The sequence below is a fragment of the Orcinus orca genome, chromosome 1 (genome assembly GCF_937001465.1).
Source record: "Orcinus orca chromosome 1, mOrcOrc1.1, whole genome shotgun sequence".
In the NCBI taxonomy this organism is placed as follows: Eukaryota; Metazoa; Chordata; class Mammalia; order Artiodactyla; family Delphinidae; genus Orcinus; species Orcinus orca.
In genome coordinates, this window is record NC_064559.1 from 49,978,150 (window position 1) to 50,000,551 (window position 22,402).

General features: G+C 45.8%; 1 protein-coding gene across 1 annotated transcript in view; it reads right to left on the reverse strand.

Annotated features, from left to right (window-relative positions):
- Positions 1 to 22,402, reverse strand: part of CACNA1E (calcium voltage-gated channel subunit alpha1 E) — a 474,871-nt gene that overhangs the window by 386,287 nt on the left and 66,182 nt on the right. The window contains exon 2 of the mRNA XM_049700372.1: positions 4,660 to 4,779. The gene's annotated coding sequence lies outside the window, so the exon portion shown is untranslated. The remainder of the gene's footprint in view (positions 1 to 4,659; positions 4,780 to 22,402) is intronic.

Sequence of the window (22,402 nt, forward strand, 5' to 3'; positions counted from 1 at the left end):
AGTCCCTGTGCTTTTTCATTATGCAGTCTATTTGGTCAGCTCTATAATTCCCTCATCTTGAAACAGAAAGCCTGTCTATCTTCAGGGCTCTGAACTACCCTAGAAGTCCCAGCCAGTCATTCGCTAGGTTGACTACAGATATTTTCCAACCAGGCTGCAGGCTGACCAGATATGTTCTACTCCTGAAATAAAGAGACTCCAGTCTTCTCCTGATGCCCAGAAAATAAATTAGTTAGTGAAAAGAATTTCCTCAATATTAAGATTTCTCCCCTGTAATTGTTTTCTTAAACTCTTGAGATCTGGTACCTCTTGTCTATGTAAGAATGTGTAGGTGATTTTATCTGTTTTAGCATAAACTATTTATTTGGAGTTAAACAGACCTTTGTTTCTATGTTAATTTGCAAAGAGTACCGTGACTTTGCAGATGCCCCACCATCTGGACAAGTTATGAGAACATAAGTTCTACCTTTTGACCACAAGCAAAAGGAATCGTGAGGAAGGTGCCTTAACTGCAGCCATAGTTACCCACCATCATCAAAGTCATCAAAGGTATCAAAGCCGCAATTTTTAAAGATATATACCATCTAGCCAGCCTAGCTGATGACCTCGCTTCCCACTTCACTGCAGAAAAAGCAATGATCAGAAGACAACTCCCCATGGTGGGATGAACTGGAAGATTGGGATTGACATATATACACTAATATGTATAAAATAGATAACTAATAAGAACCTGCTGTATAAAAATAAATAAATAAGTTTTTTTAAAAAGACAACTCCACAAACTCCCATAACCATATCTGCCCACCTACCATGTGGTGTGTCTTCCTGAACCCAGCATGCTTCTAGCTAAAGTCCACTCTTCCTTGACACAAGCTCTTATCTCCATCTCCTACTCAAGGACCATGCTCCAGTCATTCTTTCTCTTCTATAATACATCAACAATTTTTCACTCTCTGTTGTACTATTCCCATCAACACACAAACATAGTGCGATTTCTCTCACCTTATAAAAAATACTTTCTTCACCAGCTGTTACCCCATTTCTTTGCTTCCCTCTTCAGCAAACTTCAAAAGAGCTGTATACTGACTGCCTTAGTTCCTCTCCTCCCACCCTTTCTTATACCATCTGTAATCAAACATTTCTCTTTGTGGCTTTTGTTAAGGTCACCAATGACCTCCACGTTGCTAAATCCAATGATCAATTCTTCTTGTCATACTCGATGTGGTGGCCAACTTCCATGATGTCCCCGTCCTCCTGGCATTCACACCTTGTGTAATCTCCTGCACATTGCGCCATGTTTGGTCTGTGTGACCAAGAGCATCCAGAGGTGATGGTATGACATTCCAAAATCAGGTTATAAAAGGCTATGACTACCATCGTGGATGCGCTCTTGCTTGATCTCTCTCTCTTTCTCCCTTGCATCACTTGCTCTGCGAGACGCTGCTGCCATGTCATGAGGCCACTCAGACAGCCTACAGAAAAGCCCACATGGTGAGGAAATGAGTTGTCTGGCCAACAACCAGTGAGGAACTGAGGACTGCTAAGAACTGTAAGAGTGAGCCTGGAGTAGGATTCTCCAGCCCCAGCTGAGCCTTGAGATGACTGCAGCCCCAGCTAAGAGCTTGATGGTAACCTGGCAAGAGATCTTGAGTCAGAACCACTCAGCTTAGCCACTCCCAGATTCCTGACCCTCAGAAACTTTATGAGATAATAAACATTTGTTCTTTTAAGCTACTAAGTTTTGGAGTGATCTGTTACACAATAGGTAACTACTATACTTGACCCATCACATTATTTGACACAGTTCATCAACTCCTTCCACCTTGAAACCCTTTCTTCCTTTGGCTCCCATTACAGCACACTCCCTTGTTTTCCTTCTACCTCATGAATCATTTCCCCCTCAACTTCCTCTGTTGGTTCTTCTAAAGTTGGAGCCCCTAAAACTTGGTCCTTGGTCCTCTTCTCTTGTATGTCTACACTCTCCCCCTTGGGGACCTCATCCAGTCTTTAATGGTGTTAATTATTACCATCTATATATTGTCAACTCCCAAATTTATATCTCAGCCCAGATCTCTCTCCCAAACTTCTAATGAATGTAGCCAGCTGTTTACATGACTTCTCCACTTGGATATTTAATACACAGCTCAAATTCAACATGACCAAACGTGAACTCATAATTTTTCCCATCCAAACCTGTTCCACATTCTTCTGAACTGATAGCAGTTCCATCCTCCTACTTACTCAGTCTGTCCTTAATTCCTATCTTCCTCTTAGTCCTCACATCCAATCATCAGTGATTTCTACTGACTCTACCTTCCAGAATATAAGAAGACCTAGTTGCTTCTCACCAACCACTCCTACCACCGTGGTTCAAGCCACCATCATCTCTCACCTGGACACAGCAGTAACCTTCTAACTGGTCTCCTTGTTTGCATCCTTGCCTCTCTCAGTCAACTTTGGACACAGTAGCCAGTGTGCAGTGCAATCCTCTTAAATAAGCAGATCACACCATTCCTCTCTGCTCAACAGCCTGCAATGCACCCTCATTTCACTTAGGGTAAAAGCCAAAGCCCCACCCCCACCAATGGCAGCAAAGCCCTACACAGTCTGGTTTCCCTGTTACTCCCTGACTTCGTCTCCTTCTCTTCTCCCTTTACTCTGTTCTCGCCACACTGGCCTCTGTGCTGTTCTTGCAACACGCCAGGCACAGCCCCACAGCATTTGCACTTACTGTTTCTTCTGCAAGGAATGCTCTTCCCCTAAACATCATCATGACTAAGTTCCTCATCTTCTTCTTCAAGTCTGTGCTCAAACACCACCTTGTCAATAAGAGGCCTGTCTTGGCCATCTTATTTAATATACACACTGCCCCCCACCCAGCACTCCCAAGCTCCCTGACCCTACTTTTGGTGTTTTTTTTTTCCACAGCACTTAACATCTTTTTACACACTAGAAACTTTATTCATTTATGTTAGTTTACTGTCTATCTTCCCTTGCTAAAATTTAAACTACCAAAAGGCCAGTATCTTTGCTGTTTTATTCACTGATATGCCCTAAGCCTTTAGGACAGCATCTGACACCCAGTCAACACTAAAAAAAAAAAAAAATCTGTTGAACGAATGACTAACTATTATCTATAATTATGATAAAAATCCTCACAAGATTTTTTTAATCTACATTTCACAAATGATGGAACCAAGGAAAAGGGAATTAACACTTAGTCTTACTATGTGCCAGGCTCTCTATATACATTATCTTAGATACTCCTCCCGTGTTCCAAGGCTCAGAGAAGTTAAGTTGCTTCCTAAAGTCACATAAGTGGTGATAAGCCAACCCCGATTTGAACCCAGGTCAGGCTGGCACTAAAGGCCCGAAGGATGCCCCTAGCGCTCTTCCCTCTCTTCCACTAAACACCCACCACACGCTGGGCTGGTCAGGGATCTGCAGTCACCTGAGACAACAGTCTTTGGCCCAGAGAATCCACTGCATCACACCCTCATGGCATCCTTAAGGGTCCTGTCTGGAGACCAGCAGCCAATCTCTACCTTTCCTCCTGTCCCCAGGTGCAGGCATCCAGCCCACCGGTGACACGTGGTGATGGACAGTCACACAAACAGCACCAGCCCCTCAAACCCATAAGCCCAGGATGAGGTTCTTGGTATTCACCTTTTGAATGTTGCAAACATTTTTGCAAATATTTGAAATATCGGGGTTTTCTAAGCCTTTGAGGCCAGATGAGTACACATTGGTCCATGACTTCTCACTGCCTCCGTCAGGAAAGAACACCAGCTCTTCCATCAGTCCCATCCTCAAAGCCTTGAAGACACTGCCAACTGATGGTAATAATAACTAACAGTATATTGGCTCCTGCAACATGCTAGACACTCCTGAAAGCTTTACGTAAATTACACCTCATTGAATCCTCACAGCACTATAAGGGAGGTGCAATTATTAACCCCATTTTACAGATGAGAAAAACTGAGGCACAGAGAGGTTCAGTAGCATTCCTAAAGTACCATAAGTGGTAAGTAACTGAGCCAGGATTTAAGCCCAGGCAGCCTACCCCCACATCCTGTGTTTAACTGATGCACTACACTTCAGCATGGAAGCGTGTGGAACGTGTAAACAATACCTAGGGCTGTTTAAGGCTCCAGCACTCCACAGAGCAATTCCATTCATAGTCACAGAAACATTGAGATTGGTAAACAAACTGACATTGTATCTTCCAATATAGCTACCCACAGTTAACTTCCTTATCACTTCACAGACCCCATTTTTACCTTCCTAAAGAACCAACCCTGCATTTTCCACTAGATCAGTCATCTATTACTCATTGCTAACTGTAACATTTTTAAATTGCCAACATCACACAGTATCTTCATTCTAAGCTTTCTCAGCCTGCTCCCCATCTCAGCCTCTCACGCCGCTGTCTTTTCTTTTTCCAGCTACCCGTTAATTAAGGGCAGCCTCCCTTCTCCCCAAGGGCCACAATTTCAAATTTGCTGCCAATGACAGTATTGCTCTGTCTTGTTCCTAAAGCACTCTCTTTGGGGGGGCTCATTAATCATTGACCACACACATTTCTACCTGCCTCACTTTTTTTCTTCTTTTTAAAACACTGATTGTTTGATCTTTAGGATTGCATAAATTTCCACTCACCAGATGTTGGTCAGACATCCACTCTGTGCCTGCATATAGTGGTGACATCTCTGAAATATCTCTCTTGGGAAAAGCTGATTTAACCAAGTAGTGAAAGCAACTTTAATCCTTTGAAGAATTCTGCAAAGGAGAGAAAGATCTCTGTGGGCTAGAGGAAACCAGGAAGGCTTCATGGAGGAGGTGAGGTTTGAGCTGTTCTTGAAGGATGGATAGGATTTGGCCAAAGAGATTCTTATATGTAAAGGTGAGGAGGTTGAAGTTAGGAAGGCTTAGTCTAGTATCAGGGAAAAGATTCCAGTTGGAGAAACATGGGAGATAAGATTGGATGAAACCCGAAAAGGCTTTAATGCTGCCTGAAAAGTCACTGAGATTATATTCTGGAAGCACCAAACTGCCTGTGTTTTGCACTTTCTCTGCTCATCTGCCATAGAATTCTCTTAAGAATAATAATCGCTGCTTATCGTCCCAGGGTCAAAAAGAGGCCAATAAGAGGCTCTCCATCATTTAGTCAGCCCGTGGACCAGGAGATACCTGTCCCTCCACTAGACACACAAACACACTCGCACGCATGCACGCACACACACACACAAACACACACACACACACACACACACACACAAAGAAATGTGAAGAGCTGAGCAGATTCCTGGGCTATGGTACTTTCTGACAGACAAATTCAGCAGCTTTCTGTTCCACCCACGAGTCAGACTCAGTCTGCACCAATAGTTCAGCCAGTGCCTGATGTTCCATAAGCTAGCAGTTTACCGCACACCCTCCTCCAGGATACAGTTTGGCTCCCAGGCCATCTGCCTCAGCCCTCAGCCCCCAGCCCCAGCCCCTACCTGTGTCCTGACCGCTGCGGGGCATTTCCAAATGCCAGTGGTGAACAGCTTGGTTCACCCCTAGCTAAGCTTAGGGATCACCATGTAGGGATCTTTAGGCAGGGTCTCCAGGGTCTATTCAGTTTCCATCTACATGGTGATTCCCTAAGCTTAGTTAGTTCTCACATTGTGACCAGCCCTTGTTTCACCCCATGTGCATCCCAGACCCAGGTTAGGTGGGAATAAACCCACCCTGCTTTGCCATTCCAACACTGCCTTCCTCCACCTCTCCCTACAAAGAGACAGACAGCCTTTTGAAGAAGGTCAGTGCCAGCTCCCAGCCGCAAACCTCCAACCTCTCCCATCCCCGTGCTTTGCCCTTGGCCACCAGCCCTGCCCCCAAGTAGAAAGAGCCAGTGGAACGGGGGCGAGGCTGCAAAGGAGAGAACAGAATGCGAAGCTTGTAGAAACTGTCATCCCTGACAACATGTCTTGGTATTTTTTTTCATTGTGGTAAAATACACATAACACAAAATTCACCATTTTAAAGTTTACAATTCAGTAGTATTTAGTACATTTATAACGTTGTGCAACCAACAGCGCGATCTAGTTCAGAACTTTTTCATCACTCCAAAGGAAACTCTGGACCCGTTGAGCAGTCTCTGGACAATCCCCCTCCACCCCACTACCCCCTCCCCGAGCCCCTGGCAACCACTACTTGGCTTTCTCTCTCTATGGATTTTTTTTTTAATTTTTTTTAAATTTATTTTTGGCTGTGTTGGGTCTTCGTTGCTGCATGCGGGCTTTCTCTAGTTGCAGTGAGCGGGGGCTACTCTTCCTTGCGGTGCGCGGGCTTCTCACTGCGGTGGCTTCTCACTGCGGTGGCTTCTCTTGTTGCGGAGCACGGGCTCTAGGCACGTGGGCTCAGTAGTTGTGGCGCACGGGCTTAGTTGCTCCGCGGCATGTGGGATCTTCCCGGACCGGGGCTCGAACCCGTGTCCCCTGCATTGACAGGCAGATTCTTAACCTCTGTGCCACCAGGGAAGCCCCTCTCTCTGTGGATTTGCCTATTCTGGGTATATCATATAAACACAATATGTGTCTTTTGTCTTTGGCTTTCCTGATGATGTTTTGAATCCACCCTAATGCGTGCTGAGGACCCTGAGGGTCTAGGCTCTAACGACAAGAAGAACAGGGTCTTGTCTAGTGGACCCATGACACCAACCATATAGAGCCTTGGGAAGCATGGTCCACCTGCCTCTGCACATAGAAGGTGAGCACCCTCACCTCAAGGAGAGCCGGGCCCTGTGAGGCCCTGTGAGGGCCCTGTGAGGCCCCAAGAGATCTAAATCAGAGGCGAAAGCCAAAGCTTCCCCGAGCAACCCAAACAAAGGGCTTCAGCTTAAAGGAAAGACAGGAAGGCAAAGGAAAGGCCTGGGATGGTCAAGGAAGGCTTCATGGAAGAGGCAGCACTGACTCTGGTCCTGAAAAGGTGGTCAGGACAGAGACAGCATTTAACTGCCATTTATATTCGGACACCCAAACGTCTACTTCCACCTTTGACTTCACCCCGGAACTCCCGGCTCCTGCAACGAGCTGCCCAGATGGCATCTCCACTTGGGGGTCTGACAGGCTTCTCCAGATGAAAAGTCTTCACTCCCCTGCTCTCTACCCCCTGCTCGGTTTTCCTGTCAGTGTCTCTCGTCTCAGTAAATGGCACCACCAGTCACCCAGTTACTCCAGTAAAAAACACTGGGAACCACTTTTGACTTCTCCCTTTCCCTAAAACCCCACATTCACTCCATCAACAAATTGTATTGACTCCACATGTAAAATATATGTGGAATCTGACCATTTCTCACCAACAGCACTGCTGCTCAGCTCCATCATCTCTCACCTGTACCGCAGCAACTGTCTCCCAACTTATCCCTCGACCGCCACCTGCCCCATTAAGAGCCTACTTCTCAGAAGCAGTCAGCGTGATTCTAACACAATGTAGGTCACATTACATCAATCCCCAGCTCAAAACCCTCCAATGATTCATCACATTTAGAATGAAATCCATAACCTTGTCTGTTACTTACAAGCCTACCATGATTGCTCCCTGACTTCTCCCTCCATTCCCACCCCTCTGCCTTCATGCATTGTACTCCAGCTTCCCTGTCCTCCTTGCTCTTCCTGGAATATCTCCTGTCTCAGGACCTTTGCACTTGCTGTTCCCTCTGCCTAAAACACTCTTCCCCACGATATTCACATGGCTTGCTCCTCACTTCAGGTCTTTTTCACATGTCACTTCCCACAGCACAGAAAGACCTTCCATGACCACCTAAGCGAAATAGAAATCCTCTCACCCCACATTTTAATTCTTACAAAGTTTGATTTTTCATAGAACTAATCATTAACTTGTCAAAAAAAATTATATATATATACACACACACGTATGTTTTCATGAAATTAATCATAACTTGGCAAAAAATAAATACACACAAATAGTATGTATACATATATATATATATGTATATATACACACACACAGGCATGTATCTTCCTCGCTAGACTATAAACTCCACAAGGAGTTTACCTTATTTACCACCATATCTTCAATTCACAGAATAGTGTGTGGCATATAATAGAATCTTATTAAATATTTTTTTTGGAAAAAAATGAACAAATGGGGGAAAACTGGGTGTGTCAGGGCCACAAAGAGACCATTTCTGCTAAAAGCGGAAGTCAGGGAATGGTAGGAAATAGTCCTCCTCTTCAAACTCCTTACGTCACCTGCCCCTCCCAGCTTATTGACCTCTCACCTTGCATCATGTCCAGGTCCCTTGCCCATCTCCCCATCCCCATACACTCAGCCCCCAGAGCCACTGCTTCCTGTTCTCCAGATAGCCATGCTCTTGTACCCCTCTGGATTGCATACTGTCCCTCGGCTTTCATTTCCCTTCACCTTCCAAGCTGGCCCTGGGATATGAGCAATCTTCGTGACACCCTGGGAAGAGCTGGCTGATCCCCGGCTATGGCCCCAGTGCCTTGCACGGAGCTCTGTTAGCACAGATCACACTGCACTGTAATCATCGGTTTACAGGTTTATCTCCCATATTAGACAGTGAGCCCAAGGTAAGGGACCCCGGTTTTACATTTACATTAACACCCTGTTTTACATTTAAATGTCTCTCCCCTTACACTGGCAGAACCCGGTTCTTACCAGGCACGCCAATCCTTGATGAATAAATGATTCAATCAATTAACCACACTAGAATTCCTCTTCAGTTCACTAGTCTTTGCTAATGGCATCCCTCTGTCTAAACCAATTGTGACTAGGATAGTTACAAAATTTTCACTGGAGTTAAAAATGTAGTAACTCTTGGGCTTCCCTGGTGGCGCAGTGGTTGGGAGTCCGCCTGCCGATGCGGGGGACGCGGGTTCGTGCCCCGGTCCGGGAGGATCCCGCATGCCGCGGAGCGGCTGGGCCCGTGGGCCATGGCCGCTGGGCCTGCGCGTCCGGAGCCTGTTGCTCCGCGGCGGGAGAGGCCACAGCAGTGAGGGGCCCGCGTACCGCAAAAAAATACACACACAAAAAAAAAAATGTAGTAACTCTTTGGACACTTTTTATGCACCCTTCAAAGTACAGTTCGGAACACCCTGCTCAACAGCTTTCCATGGTTCCCTATTACCTAGCTGAATAAACCCATTAACATAGCTTTTAAGGTCCTCCATGATCTGGCCTCAATCTGCCTCTCTTGACCTAATTCCTACTTACTGCCCATCACTTTCTTTACACTCCAACAAACCAAAGTCCTCATCTTTCCTGAAATACACACTTTCCAATATCTCTGCTTTTATTTTTGTTATTCCACTGTTTGAGAATGTTCTTTCTTCTCTCCCATCACTGCTTATTGAGATTCTACTCAATTTCAGCACTCTTCATTTATTCATGCCACAGACATTCACTGAGTGTGTACTACGTCTGGCATCATTCTAAGCGCTGGTAATGTTCACAACAGTTCACTGCTGAACAGCGCACACAAAACCCCTGCCTCCGTGGAGCTTTCCTTTAAAATGAATAAGGTTAGCAAGCTGCTTTCATGCAGTTTACAGTCTAGTGGGGAAGATAAATAAGTGTGTGTGCGCACACACCAAGTAATGACTAGCTCTATAGAATAATAATAAGCTGTGTAATGAAATAAAACACGATGGGTGAGGGGCAATACTTAGCTTGGGTGGTCGTGGAAGGCCTCTCCGTGGAGGCAACATTTGAGAAGAGACCTGAATGAAGTGAGGGTAGACAAGAATACACAACAAACAAATAAAATAATTTTGCTGAAAACAAGAACCATAAAAAACTATCAGGGTGGGCTTCCCTGGGGGCGCAGTGGATAAGAATCTGCCTGCCAATGCAGGGACACGGGTTCAATCCCTGGTCTGGAAAGATCCCACATGCCGCGGAGCAACTAAGCCCGTGCGCCACAGCTACTGAGCCTGCACTCTAGAGCCTGCGAGCCACAACTAGTGAGCCCACGTGCCACAACTACTGAAGCCCGCACACCTAGAGCCCATGCTCCGCAGAAAGAGAAGCCACTGCAGTGAGAAGCCCACGCACCGCAACGAAGAGTAGCCCCCACTCACCACAACTAGAGAAAGCCTGCGCGCAGCAATGAAGACCCAATGCAGCCAGAAATAAATAAATAAAATTTTAAAAAATTAAAAAGAAAAAAAGATCTTATCCACAAAGCCAGTACAAAAGAACTAAACATTAATTCATCAAAAGAAAAAAAAACTATCAGGGTGATATTACAGAGTAGGCGATATTATAGAATAAGGTGAGGGGAGCTCCTTTACATGGGGTGGTTGGAAAGGCCCCTCTGGGGAGGTGCCATTTGAGCTAAGACTGAGGATGCAAAGATAGGAGCCAGCCAGGAGGGTACCCAAGGGATGCATATTTCAGAAAGAGAGGACACTGTCCAAAGGGGTGAGGAACGGTGAGCCTGGGGAGCTCGATGACTAGAAAGAGGGCTAGCAGAGCACGCCTGCTAGGAGGAAGGGTACAAGGCAAGTTGGTACAAGGCAAGGGTGGACAGGTAGCCAGGGCCAGATGGTGCGAGTCCCCACAGGCAATGGCAGAGAGCTGGGAGGGTGCCAGTCTTTGCCTATTGTCAATCTGCTTCCGCCCTTCCACACTTCGCCTTCAGCATTTCCCAGGCTCCCTTGACAACGAGCTTCTGGCAAAGTTCAGCCATTGGGAAGCCCTAGAGAGAGACCGCAGATAGGGAAAAGGGAGAAGCCAGAGTATTTCTCCCTCTCCTTCTTGGCGCTAGCCGGCATTTATGGCAACAGCAGTGTCCCCTTTATCACTGCAGCTTCCCACCAGACAGCCCCTCCCTCTGAGGTCCCAGCTCCCACCACAGGGGACCCACCAGAGTTGAGTAACTTCTGGGTTCTGGGCTTGGGTCCCTCCAGCCTAGAGTTGGTAGTGGCTTCCTGCTCTGGGTTGCCTCATTTTCTGTTTGTTTTTATGCAACAAAATCCTTGTATTCGTATTACCTGTTTGAAATACCTAAAGTGGTTTCACTGACTAATACAGAAAGCCGCAAAGGTTTTTGAAGAGGGGAGTGGCAGGATCTGGAATTATCTTTTGGAAAGATAACTTTGGCTGCTGCAAAAACTACTGATAGGAGGGGAGGTTGGGTAGAATTTTAAACCACCCAGGAAGCTCTTTCAATAGTTCCAGCAACAGGTGGTTGTACCCAGGGCTTTGGTGGTAGCAATAAATAAAGAGTGCAAGGGATAGACTCGAGCTCTACGCCAGAGATAGACGCTAAGCAAACTGGAGAAGGATTGGATGTGGGAGATGAGGAAAAGAGAAGAAGTTGTGATGGATCCACTAGCATTTTGGCTTGACCAACTGGGTGGGAAGCACAGAGGTGGGACTAGAAGGGCAGGGGCGGCGTGGGGGTCGAATACCATGTCAAATCAACTCCTTCTTCAGGACGCATCCAACAGCCCTTCCAGTGGGAAGTAATTTTTCCCTCATTTGTAATCACATGATGGTGGGGAAATATTATAATTATATAGCTATATGTCCATCTGACTTACTTCCCCTGCCAGACTGTAATTTGCTGTAGCTCACTGTATCTAGTTCATCTTTGTGGCCTCCCTAGCACCTCTGCCATAGGGCAACTTTGCCGTAGGGCAAAGCACTGAGCTGACAACCTAATAGAACAGAATCGCCCCTAGGCGACAGGCCCCAAGTTCCACCTCTTACTATACAAAAGGGTATGAATTTCAGCAACCACTTTGAGCCCTTGCTAACAGTCCTGGATGTCCTTCCCCAACTCACAGATGAAGCCCGCTCCCCTGTTGATGGGCAGCTGTCCCTGAGCAGATTCTATCTCTGCCCAGCCTATGATTCCATCCTTTCCAGCAGGAAGGATATTCAGAGGCTCAACAAGTGACTACCGAACTAAATCAAACTGACATCACCAAACAGCATGAACAGCATGTCTTCTTTTATAAGCTCTCAACTTCCTCCACTTTCCTAACTTCTCATTTAAAATAAATAAAATGGTGCCCTCTTGTCTGGCCATCGCAGAATTCAGCTGAAGCCATTCAGCCTATGGTCAGGTCAGTGATGGTGGGAGCCCAGGTTCCCATTCCCTTGAGAAGGTGGCTTAATCCCCGCTCCCCACCCCAGGCCCTTTGCTCATCTGAACAGTGGGCATCACAGCCCGGCCGTCTCAGGGAGCTGTCGCGAAGAGCAGCCATCCTTTATGTGGAAGGGAGGCCTCGTGTTTTCAAGAAGGAAAGTCCTCCCAGGGAAATGGAAACAAGCCTCTGCCTCACACCAGCCCCATCCCAATACACAGAGTCTGTTTCTCCCACATCATCCTTCTGTGGCTGCAGCCACTTCAGTCTCCTCCCACAGGTCCTTCCACTGCCTCTTCATTTATTTTTTGAATCAATCTTAAGCTTTGTATACTCACTCTAAGTGCTCCTTAGGTCCTCCGTGCATCCCTTGTCTCATTTCATTCTCTCCCTCCACTCCCTCTGCTCTGAACTAGCGCTGACAACATCCCCACAGCCCTCGTAGCAAAGAGTCACCCAGTGCCCACTCTGGACCAGACAGTGAAGATGCAAATGAGAGGTACGTCCTCCCCAAGCTGAGTCCATCCAAGGACATGGGACAAAAAGTAAGACTCACTCACTAGACGGTCAGGACCAATACTTTAGACCTTCTTGCAATACACACTTGCATAGGATGTCATACAATTTCTGCCTGGGCATTCACTCTCCACATCTCTGCGTAAAGCTAACCATTTTTCTACTTCTTCCTCTTGTTTACGATATAATCAATCCTCATTATTCACAGATTCCATATTTATGAATTCACCTACTCACTAAAATTTATCTGTAACCCCCAAACCAATACTCGAGGCACTTTGGCAATCATCCACAGACATGCCCAGGTTGGCAAAAAATTTGAGTCACCCAATGCAGACTTCCCAGCCGAAGTCAAACAAGGTGACACTCTGCCTTCTCATTTCAGCTCATACTGTAAACAAGTCCTTTTCACTGTCTCTTTTTTTTAATAAATTTATTTTCTTTTAATTATTTTCGGCTGTGTTGGGTCTTTGTTGCTGCACACGGGCTTTCTGTAGCTGTGGAGAGCGGGGGCTACTCTTCGTTGCAGTGCATGGGCCTCTCGTTGCGGTGGCTTCTCTTGTTGTGGAGCACAGGCTCTAGGCACGCCGGCTTCAGTAGTTGTAGCTCACGGGCTCTGGAGCGCAGGCTCAGTAGTTGTGGTGCACGGGCTTAGTTGCTCCACAGCATGTGGGATCTTCCCAGACCAGGGCTCGAACCCATGTATCCTACATTGGCAGGTGGATTCTTAACCACTGCACCACCAGGAAAGCCCCTCACTGTCTCTTTAGGGCCATGGTTTTTACAATTTTGTGCTTCCTGTTGGTGATTTCACTGTTTAAAATGGCCCCCCAAGCCTAATGCTGACGTGTAATCTAGTGTCCCTAAGCACAAGAAGGCTGTGATATGAAATACGTTTGGTAGATAAACTTTATTCAAGCATCACTTTATAGCGCCGTTGGGTGTGAGTTCAATGCTAATGAATCAAAACTATATATTTCCCTGGTGGCGCAGGGTTGAGAGTCCGCCTGCCGATGCAGGGGGCGCAGGTTCATGCCCCGGTCCGGGAGGATAACACATGCCGCGGAGCGGCTGGGCCCGTGAGCCATGGCTGCTGAGCCAGTGCATCCGGAGCCTGTGCTCCGCAGCGGGATAGGCTGCAGCAGTGAGAGGCCCACGTACCACAAAAAAAAAAAAAAAAATTAAAAATATATATTACATAAGGTGTCTTTAAGCAGAAATACACATAAAACAAGGTTATGTATTGATTGGTTGATGAAAACATGACCAGATGCTCACAGGAACCCTAACCCTGTATTTCCCCTAGGAACAGTGCTCTAGTATTCACTAATTCAGCAACTCTATAGAACATAACTACTGCAAGTAACAAGGATGGACTGAAATTGAAGTTCTACAGTCTCCCAGGGTGTGTTAACGAAGGAGAGCATCTAGAATAAGGGAGGACGTAGCTCTACTCTACGTGGTCTGCTGAGGCCACCAGTGGTCTGTGAAGTTTTAGCTCCGGGTGGTCCACTCTGGGGAGAAATGAAAGACTGCCAGCCAAGATGACCACGGGGCTTCACTGCTTATCCTCCAAGAAACAGGGAGCCTATCTGGAGAAGGAAGACTCAGACTATCATCAAACACCCGGCCGTATTCACGTGGAGGAGGGATGATCAGGCTGGGTTTATAGGGTCCCCTGGGGAAGGTCAGGATCCAAGAGTGAAAGCTACAAAGGGGCGGATTTTAGCTCAGCCCCGTGAAGTGTGTTCCCAACGTCAGAAGGACCTGCAGATACGAGGGCAGCCTCGTGCGGTAATGAGGTCTCTGTCACTGCAGGTGACAACAACCAGAGGGGACCCTGAGAAAATGCAAGCGCTGACAAAATGATATTTGAGAGTCTGTTATTCTATGAAAATAAATTTCCCAAATGGGAATCAGGACTCTGCCAGGGCAAAATCCCAATTCCATCACTAAAATTACCACGTCTCCAGTCTCTGTGTACTCTGAAAAGGGGGCGACACTATCTGCACTACCAGAGAGAGGAGGACGAGCCCCAGCCACCGTGTCACATGGGCCTCCTGCTGACACACAGAGACCTGCGCTCAGGAATGGCTCTCCCTCGGGGCAGGAGCTCTACCATCTTTGGCTCTGATGGTTGGGGGAGGCTACAAAAGTGGCAGATCATTGATTATCCCCAGATTGATTGAGAGCAATTACCACAAGAATGTTTCCTTTTATGACTCAAGCTGAGCCGAAAACATAAGCGTGGAAATAAGACTATTTCCCAATCATTTTAAAACTGTAAATCTCAGCGGGAAAGTGATTTGACTGTCAAGAGAAAATGCAGGAATGGAAAGCAAACTCCCTGTCACCATCAGGCTTTCAGAAGAGCAGCCCAACAGTCCTTTGGGGGTGGTGACAAGGTCTCATGAGGTGACACCTCGCCATTCCCTGAGGAAGCAGAGAATCCCTCCACCCCACTGCACTCACAGCACTGAAGTGTCCCAGGGATGGGCAAGCGAGAGAGTCTGGGGCTCCCCGGAAGGGGTCCCAGAGGCCCTGCAGTTCAAAGGCAGATTTCTTCCACGCACCCTCTGGAGGCTGGGACACAAGCCGGTATCTGCATCCTTAGAGCTTTCTATCCATTAGCTCACGAAGGAAAACAGGAGCCAATTGGTGAAACAAAAATTATTCGATGAATACAGGCTATGTGGCCTGCCATGGGGTGAAAACAAAAGCCAAGAGCAGTCCCTACTCTGAGAATATAAAGACTCATTGAAGAGGAAGGGAGACACACATAAAAACTGATAGAAAATGGTTACCCAGTTAACCAGGAGATTTGACCGGTACAACAGGCCTCAGTGGCTGGGGAAGGCTTGAGAGGAGCAGAAGGGCCAGCATGGGGGTCCTGTGCAGAAGAAATTCCATTATATTTCTGGGTATGATGAGCAGACAATACAGATGTGTACTGTCCAATATGGCAGCTTCTAGCCACATGTGGTTATTTAAATGTAAATAAACATTAAAACTCAGCTCCGGTCTTCCCTGGTGGTGCAGTGGTTGAGAGTCCACCTGCCGATGGAGGGGACACGGGTTCGTGCCCCGGTCCAGGAAGATCCCACATGCCGCGGAGCAGCTGGGTCTGTGAGCCATGGCCGCTGAGCCTGCGCGTCCAGAGCCTGTGCTCCACAACGGGAGAGGCCACAACAATGAGAGGCCCGCGTACCGCATTAAAAAACAAAAAAAAACAACTCAGTTCCTTGGTCACGCTAGTCACATTTCAAGTACGCAACAGTTACTGTGGCTAGCTGCTACCATATTGGCCAGAGCAGGATTTCCACCATCAGAGAAAGTTCTATTGGACAGCTCTGATCCAAACTGTCCACACCCTCTCCAGCATCCTTCAGATGCCCTAGAATGAATGCCAAACTCACTATCGTGGCTTAGGTGGCCCTTAGCGATCAGCCCCTGCCTGGCCCTCAAGACTCATTTTTGCCACTCTGGCTCCACAGGCCACAGGCACCAGCCGTGCTGAGCAAGCTCCTTTCCATCCTTCTCACAAGCTGCTCTCTCCAGCAGCAGCTAGCTGAACCACGATCCCTTTTGCCAACCTAATTTCTTCTCAACCTGCAGGGTTCAGTCAAAGAACCCTGTCTCTGGAGTCCCTCCTGAACCCTTAGATGAGACAAAGTCCCCTGCTTTGCAATCCCAGAGAAGTCTGTTCTTTGCTCATCACGGCCCTACTATCAGTTGTTCATGGATGCATCCCAGGGCCTAGTACACTGCCTGGCTCACAGTAAACTCTCCGTAATTATTTGTTGAACGAATGAACAAATGAATAACTCTTTGTTAGAATTCCTTGTTTCATTGTTTGTCAACCACTGTAGTTTGCAATTAAAAGGGACCTTGTTTATTTCATTTACCACCTTATCTCCAGTCTCTTCATTATAGTGAATGATCAAAATTATTAAAGAATTATCGATAAGAAAAGAAGGGCTGGAGGGAGGGAAGGAACAAGAGAAGGAGAGAGGGATGGAGAGGAGGAAGGAAGGGAGGGAGAAAGGGAGATAAAAGTAAGAAAAACAAAAGGAAGAGGTAGGTGAATAAACGATGGATGTAGTTTCTGCCTTAGAAGACAGGGAAAATTGTGGCATTATTGAGTAACAGAACAGCTGGGAGCTAATGGCACCAAGCAACTAAGCTCTGACTATACAATGCAGGAACGATTATTTTCCCATCACCGACTAAAGGACAGGCTTATAGAGCCTCCCTGAATAGCCCCATCCTTGCCACCCCTACTCCCCAACCCAGTGGAATGAGAAATAGAAGCGCAAATTCAGCTTCTTATTACAATTAGCAGCCTAACACAGGCATCGCCTGTCCTGCTGAAATGTGATATTTCATCTAAGACACTCATAATCATAGCCCAATGGGGGAGACTGTGAATCAATTCACTGCCTATTTTTCAACAGCTTTATGTAAAATGATTTTTATTCTTTACACTTGCTAGTTATCCCCAAGGAACTCAAGGCAATTTACAAACTTTTAATTCTCCTGACACCCAGGCAGTGCAGGAAGTGAGAGCCTAGAATGTAGAGGTGGGGAAGAAAAGCCATGTGACAGGATTAAGGCACCCAGACAAAAGAGACTCACCCGGTCCCCAGAGCCCACCCTTCTGAAGCTGAACAGAGAATCATTATGGCGATATTCCTAAAAGCCACCTCGGCAGAGAAGTTGAGGCAGAAGCTGGGCTGGAGAGGCTGAAGGTGAGCAAGGCGTGAGGCGGTAGCGATCGCAGGTATGCACGTAATCGTTGGTAAAGAAAACAAAAGCAGTGAACCAGGCAAGAGGGCTAAGTGCTAAGGCTGAAGACAGGGGCACAAAACAGAATGTGGAAGGGCCTGTGGTGGGGTGGGCACAGGGTGGCTGGAGCCAGGGTCACTGGGACTGAGAACACTTTCAAGGGAGGAGGAGAAATAGAGGGGGCAGAAGGAGAGCAGATATTTATCATTTTTTCCTTTCTGTGTGTTTATTTTTAATTGTGGCTTTAAAAAAAAATCATTGGTGGGCTTCCCTGGTGGCGCAGTGGTTGAGAATCTGCCTGCCAATGCAGGGGACACGGGCTCGAGCCCTGGTCTGGGAAGATCCCACGTGCCGCGGAGCAACTGGGCCCGTGAGCCACAACTACTGAGCCTGCGCGTCTGGAGCCTGTGCTCCGCAACAAGAGAGGCCGCAACAGTGAGAGGCCCACGCATCGCGATGAAGAGTGGCCCCCGCTCACCGCAACTAGAGAAAGCCATCGCACGGAAACGAAGACCCAACACAGCTAAAAATAAATTAATTAATTTTAAAAAAATCATTGGTATTAAGTACATTTAGTGCCATGCAACCATCATACTGTATTTCCAGACTTTGCCAACATCGCAAACTGAAACTCCAGACATAAATGGTAACTCCCCTCCCCAGCCCCTGGGAACCTCTAGTCTACTTTCTGTCGTATGACTGGACAACTGGAATACCTCATAACTGGAATCACACAGGATTTGACCTTCTGTGTCAGGCTTATTTCACGCAGCCTAACTCTTCAGGGTGCATCATGTTGTAGCATGAGTCAGAATTTCCTTCCTTTTTAAGGCTGAATAATATTCTGTTGTTTGGATGGACCACATTTTGTTTATCCATCCACGAGAGAGCAGATATTTAAAAGAAGCATTTTAGGGACAAAAAGAAAAAGGTTGGTGAGCACACCCAGAAATCACAATTTTATGGGTAAGGAAGTCAAACCAGAGAAAAAATGTGACTTGCCCGAGCCCACATGGTGAGCCAGGATGGAGCAGTCTCTGCTACGCTGTGCAGGGAAAGGAAGTAGTGTTTGCCTCCTGAGCTCCATTCCCACCCCCCCACCCCCACACCCCCCACACCCCCTGCAGCAAGATAGGGTGGGGCAAGATTGGGAGCTCAAGAGAGGAGAAAGGAGACTGGATTGCCCATTTAAGAATGACACTAGATAACTGGGTTTGATATTAGATACTGAGTTTGTCCAGCCACATTGTTGAGCAGCTAAAGATGGATACCACATGAATTTTTAATGTAGCTGAATCAGCAGGTATCCCTCACTTTATGGAAGAGATACTGTACCTCAGTGTCTTAGCACAGTAAGTATTTATTTCTCATACACTTTACCAGGTAATGCAGATAGGCTGGAACTCTGCTCCACCCAGCCACTCAAGGAGCAGACTCCCTCTAAACAACGCTGGGCTATCCAGTACGGTAGCCATAGCCCTCTGTGGCTATTTAAATTCATTAAAAGTAAATAAAATTAAAAATTCAGTTCCTCAGTCAGACTAGCTACATTTCAAATGCTCAGTGAGCACACGGCTACCATATTGGACAGCAGAGAGTTAGAACATTTCATCATCGTAGAAGGTTCCACTGGATAAGGCTGCTCTCCACTGGAGCTCTGGCATGCAGCCAGCAGGCAAAGAAGAGAAAGAGCTTAGATAAGGATGCAGGAGTTTTATCAGCCAGGCCAGAAGGTGCCACACAGCACTTCTGCCCCTATTCCACTGGCCAGAGCTCAGTCACACTGCCACACATCACTGCAAGGGGACCGGGGAAATGCAGTCAAGCTGTGTGCCCAGGTGGAAGAGGAAATGGGTTTAATGAGCATTTGCCAGCTTCCTCCACAGATACATTCTAAAAAATTCCTAAAATAAAAACTCATTTCCCAACTACAGTTCTGTAATAAAATCAGACTGATGATCCTAAAAGGAGAATATCTCTCCATAGGCTGTTTTAAATTTTAAGCAAGTTAGAGTTAAGATGGTGCTCAGAGTTGTGGTTCTCTAAAGGCATTTCAATACACATACCTTCCTAATTCAAAGCACTCCCAACTGCTCCATTTGTGCCCTCTATTTCCTTTGTGCCCCCCACTCCTAACCCATCATTTATACTGGATACAGAGATATTTGAATCAACATTCACAGGGGAGGCAACAATTCAAAAATAAACAAGCAAGACTACATCAAACTAAAAAGCTTCATTCTGCACAGCAAGAGAAACCATCAACTGAATGAAGAGGCAACCTACTGAATGGGAGAAAATAGTTGCTAATCATATATCCGATAGGGAATTAATATCCAAAATATATAAAGAACTCATACAACCAATAGGAAAAAAACAAAATCCAATTTAAAAATAGGCGGAGGATCTGAATAGACTTTTTTTCAAAGGAAACATACAAATGGTCAACAGGTTCAGGAAAAGGTGCTCAATATCACTAATCATCAGGGAAATGCAAATCAATACCACAATAAGATATCAGCTCACATCTGTTAGAAAATGGCTGTAATCAAAAGATAAATAACAAGTGTTGACAAGGATGTGGAAAAAACAGAACCCTTGTACACTGTTGGTGGGAATATAAATTGGTGCAGCCACTAAGGAAAACAATATAAAGTTTCCGCAAAAAATTAAAATAGAGCTACCATATGATCCAGCAATTCCACTTCTGGGTATTTATTCCAAGCAAATGAAATCACTATTTCCAAAATATATAGACAGCCCCATGTTCACTGCAGCATTATTTACATTGGTCAAGACATGGAAACAACCTGTGTCCATCTATGGATGAATGGATAAATAGGATGTGGTATATACATACAATGGAATATTATTCGGGCAGAAAAAAGGATATCCTGACATTTACAACAACATGGATGGAACTTGACAGCATTATGCTAAATGAAATAAGACAGAAAGACAAATACTGTATGAACTCACTTGTATGTGAAATGTTAAAAAAAAAAACTCATAAATACAGAGAACAGATTGGTGGTTGCTGGAGGGGGGGGGTGGGAGCTGGGAGGGGTGCAAAATGAGTGAAGATGATCAAAAGGTATAAACTTCCAATCATAGGATAAATAAATCCTGGGGGTGTCCTTGAACGAAACTCACTGCAGCCTTCCAGCCCAACCAGGTCATGCTACCTTCCTCCTTCCTGACCAACGTGAGCCACACTGGTCTCCAAAAACAGCTCCTAGAACACGTCAAGGTCTTTCCCATCTCCAGGCCTCTGCAGTTGCTGCCCCTCGGCCTGGAAACACTGTTCCTTTTTTTTTTTTAACCCCTTTATTGGAGTATAAATGCTTTACAATGGTGTGTTAGTTTCTGCTGTATAACAAAGTGAATCAGCTATACATATACATATATCCCCATATCCCCTCCCTCTTGTATCTCCTTCCCAACCTCCCTATCCCACCCCTCTAGCTGGTCACGTAGCACCGAGCTGATCTCCCTGTGCTATGTGGCTAACACATATATATGGAGTCTGAAAAAAACAGTTCTGAAGAACCTAGGGGCAGGACAGGAATAAAGACGCAAATGTAGAGAATGGACACTGTTCCTTTTGATCTCCACACGGCTGGTTCAGCTCAAATGTCACCATTTCAGACGACCTCTAATTGCCCTATCCCAACAGCCCCTGTCCCCAATTACTATTATAAAATTTGCTGGGAGTGTCTGCAGACTTCTACTCTTCCCTTGCTCCCTGCTATCCTTCCAGGTATCTCCTCCACTCTCCTGTCTCCGGCTCTCACCTCTGAGCCCATCTACACACACATGTGGCAGCACTCACCTCTGCGGCTGCAGCGCCACATTCCCAACTAGCTCCTGGGTGTTCCCACCTATATAGGTCACGTTTGGCAAAACAGAAATCACTATCTTTTGCAAACCAGTTCCTATTCCTTTCTCCCTTATTTCTGCTACTCCTACCATCACCATTCCAATTTCCTAAGCTTATAAACACACAGTCTTCTTTAATTAATTCCTTAAATATAATTAAAAACTAACTTTTCTGTAGTGTTATACAGTATATAAAAGACTTTCACATGTCATCTTCTTAATCACTTAGGTGGTCATTATTACTTTTAACAGGCTTATTGAAGCAGAATTGAATAAATATGAAACCATTACCAAAATCAAGATAATGAACACATCCATTATCCCAAAATGCTGCCTTGGGTCCCTTGGTAATCTCTAACTCCTCCCACCCCACTTCTCCATCCTCTCCTGGAAACCACTGATCTGTTTTCTGTCACTACATTCGTGTACATTTCCTACAATTTTACATAAATGGAATCATACTTTATATACTCATTTTTGTCTGGCTTCTTTCACTCAACATGATTATTCTGAAATTCATCCCACGTTGTCACTTGTGTCAATATTTCCTTTTTATTACTGAGTAGTATTCCATTGTATTGATGTACCAGTTTGTCCGTCATCTGTTGATGAATATTTGGAGTTTCCACCTTGGGGCTATTACAAATAAAGCTTCTAGGAACATTTGTATGCAAATTATTATACAGATATGATGAAATAAAATGTATATTTTAAGGCACAACAAGAATAAATTAAACAAAATTCTGTGTGTTTGTTTGGGCCTCCTCCCTCCCTAACGTGCAATGTGCATTTGCATTATACATTAACCAGAGCTCCTCAAAGACGGGAGTACCTGCTCAACCACAAAGATTTTCTTTTTCTTTCTTGTGCTCTAGCAATGTAACTTCTTAAAAGAATAGTGTTCTTTCCCAGCTCTCATGGTGACTTGCTGCTCGCTTTGTATGTGCCTACCTGGACTAGGTATCCTTGGTGACCTTTATGTAACATATCAGTATGTCACTCTGATGGACGATCCTTTGTCTCAAAAACGTATATGGCTGTGCCTTCGACTTCTAACAGGTGGAAGAATTCTCAGAGTTTTCTGAGAAGCTGCTTCC